This window comes from Penaeus vannamei, chromosome 3 (genome assembly GCF_042767895.1).
Source record: "Penaeus vannamei isolate JL-2024 chromosome 3, ASM4276789v1, whole genome shotgun sequence".
Classification (NCBI taxonomy): Eukaryota; Metazoa; Arthropoda; class Malacostraca; order Decapoda; family Penaeidae; genus Penaeus; species Penaeus vannamei.
In genome coordinates, this window is record NC_091551.1 from 30,422,574 (window position 1) to 30,425,073 (window position 2,500).

Genomic DNA, 2,500 nt, shown 5'->3' on the forward strand with positions numbered 1-2,500 from the left:
GGCGCATAGCCGCATCCACCCTTCGTTTATACCAACGAGGGTCCCTCACAGCAAGCTGCCAAGCAGGGACTTGGCCCATCTCAAGCTCCTCACGACAGGTTTGATTGATCTGCCCAAGCCACGACTTCCTAGATCGTCCCACAGGCCTCCTCCACCCAGGTTTATCTCAGGCAGAGACAACCTGGTGTGCAAGATCCTCATGAGGGAAGCGAGACAGGTGGCCATATAGCTAGAGTTGGCGATCATGGGTTGTGCAGGAAATAGGTCCTGTGCCAGTCTCACGGTGCAACCGTTGGTTTAACATGTGGTCCCACCAACAGTACCCCATGATCCGGTACAAGGACCTATTGCAAAAGGCATCAAGACGTGACTCCAAGGCACAGGATAATGTCCAGGTTTCAGTACTGTATAGCAAAACTGGCATTATCTGGGCCTTGAAGACACGTAGCTTGCACAGGTATCAGCATCTCTAAATACTCTTGTCAAGAGAGTTCATGACCCCTGCTGCCAGGCAAATCCGTCTGCTGACTTCCTGGTCTGACAGCCCAGAGTTATGAACTACACTACCAAGGTATGTATAGCTCTCTGTGACTTCAATGTCCTCGCCACAAGCACATACCGACTGAACAGGTTCTCCTAGCGAGTCTCCAAAGTCCTGGATGTTTATCTTGGTCCAGGAGACATCTAAACCCAAGGGCTTATCTTCATTACTAAATGCATCATTGAGAGCCACCACTAAGGATTCCAAGGACTCAGATAGAATGGCAACATCATCAGTAAAGTCAAGGTCGGTAACTTTGACATTGCCCAGAGTTGCTGCACATTGACTTTGAACAGTAGCTCTGCCCATTATCCAGTCCATGCAAGTGTTGAAAAATGTTGGTGCAAGGACACAGCCTTGCCTCAACTCCTGAACTATATATATGTATATATATATATATATATATATATATATATATATATATATATATATATATATATATATATATATATATATATATATATATGTGTGTTACTTTTACAAGAAGGACAGGAAAAAACTGCAAAATATATGTGGAACATGCAATAGATCTATGACTCAGCTATGAAATAAACCATACGTTTATTTTGGACTAAAAATGTGTGTTATGTTTAAAAGTGTAATGCACTGATATATAGCAATTTTTTTCCTCTTCATACTTTTTACAGTTTTACAAATACTCTATGAAATGGTTCAGCATGATATAATCAATTATTATTTTCCTTTACTGTTGCTTTAATGGGGTTTTACAACATATAATACTGATCTGAAATATGATCATTCTCCGAGCCAGCGAATATCACTTAATGTTTATTTGTTTGCAGGATAATTCAAAAAGTTAAGAATAGATTTGAACAAGATTTTTACTAGAGATGTGGCTTAGCCTTTACATTTTAGTGGTGACCTGGATCATGATTTGGATCTAGGATTTTTTCCTGTAATTCAAAAAGCTATAAACAGATTTTAATGAAATCTTTACTTGGGGTGTGTCATAGCATAACTTATATTTTATTTAATCTTGGTCGGTGATCTAGATCTTTTGGCAAACCTACCACCGCTTACGGGTGGACGGGTTGTATGTTCTAACAATTTTGCTCAAGGATAACACTGACAAAATATGATCCAAACATAAAGCAAATAAAATACTCTGTATGAAGGGCATATCATTCTTACTGATTTGTATACAAATATTGTTTGCTTGTATTTAAGGGCTCCCCAGATTTTTTTTAGATTATTCGGAAAGAATGAAGGATTGTCTCATTTTATGTGAAATTTTATTAGTTTTCAGAAAACAATCTCATTTTTTCATTCTATCTAATCATTATATCACACTTGTTGATTTTCTAAGCTAAGGTGAAAAATTGTATTATTTCAGTGGACATCGAAAGTGACTGCTACCACCTTAAAAGTAGCAGGTGGACCTTAAAAATTTCATGGGAGATTTGGAGACCCTAAAACTCTTTGGAAATGCATTCAATTCAATTTAGCTGGGCGGGAGATTTTTTCCGAAAATGACATGATGGTACCCTTAACATTTGTATATCTATATTTGAATGTTTTATTTTTTGCATTTATTTTTTTTTTATCATATATATCTGGTAACTGCTTTAACTTGTGATAGATAGATACATTCTCTGGTGTACAGTATCTAACTCTTCAAATATAAAAGACCTGAATTTGCCTTGGTAAATTAAGGATTTAAGGGGACCGTCCCGGAAAATAGCCACCTTTCCCTACTCTATACATCATAAAAAATGTCGGTTAGAGATAACTGATTGATTCATTTTGCATGCTATAGAGTAAAGAATTGCGCTTCGTTATATATGTAAATCTTAACTTTGCTCCCCTATGGGGGGGGGGCACCCCCCAAAAAGTCGAAAAAAATCGTTTTTTTTTTGGTATGTCTTCAGTACATCCCAACTATCACAGCTCTTTACAGAATATTCCCCCAAAAATACTTGTGTTAGATCAACTCTAGCC

The 2,500-nt window shown here is 37.6% G+C and overlaps 2 protein-coding genes across 13 annotated transcripts in view; both read right to left on the bottom strand.

Annotated features, from left to right (window-relative positions):
• APC7 (anaphase-promoting complex subunit 7) overlaps positions 1 to 2,500 on the bottom strand; it is a 625,451-nt gene that overhangs the window by 212,259 nt on the left and 410,692 nt on the right. The window lies entirely within an intron of this gene.
• Mvl (solute carrier family member malvolio) overlaps positions 1 to 2,500 on the bottom strand; it is a 187,213-nt gene that overhangs the window by 36,596 nt on the left and 148,117 nt on the right. The window lies entirely within an intron of this gene.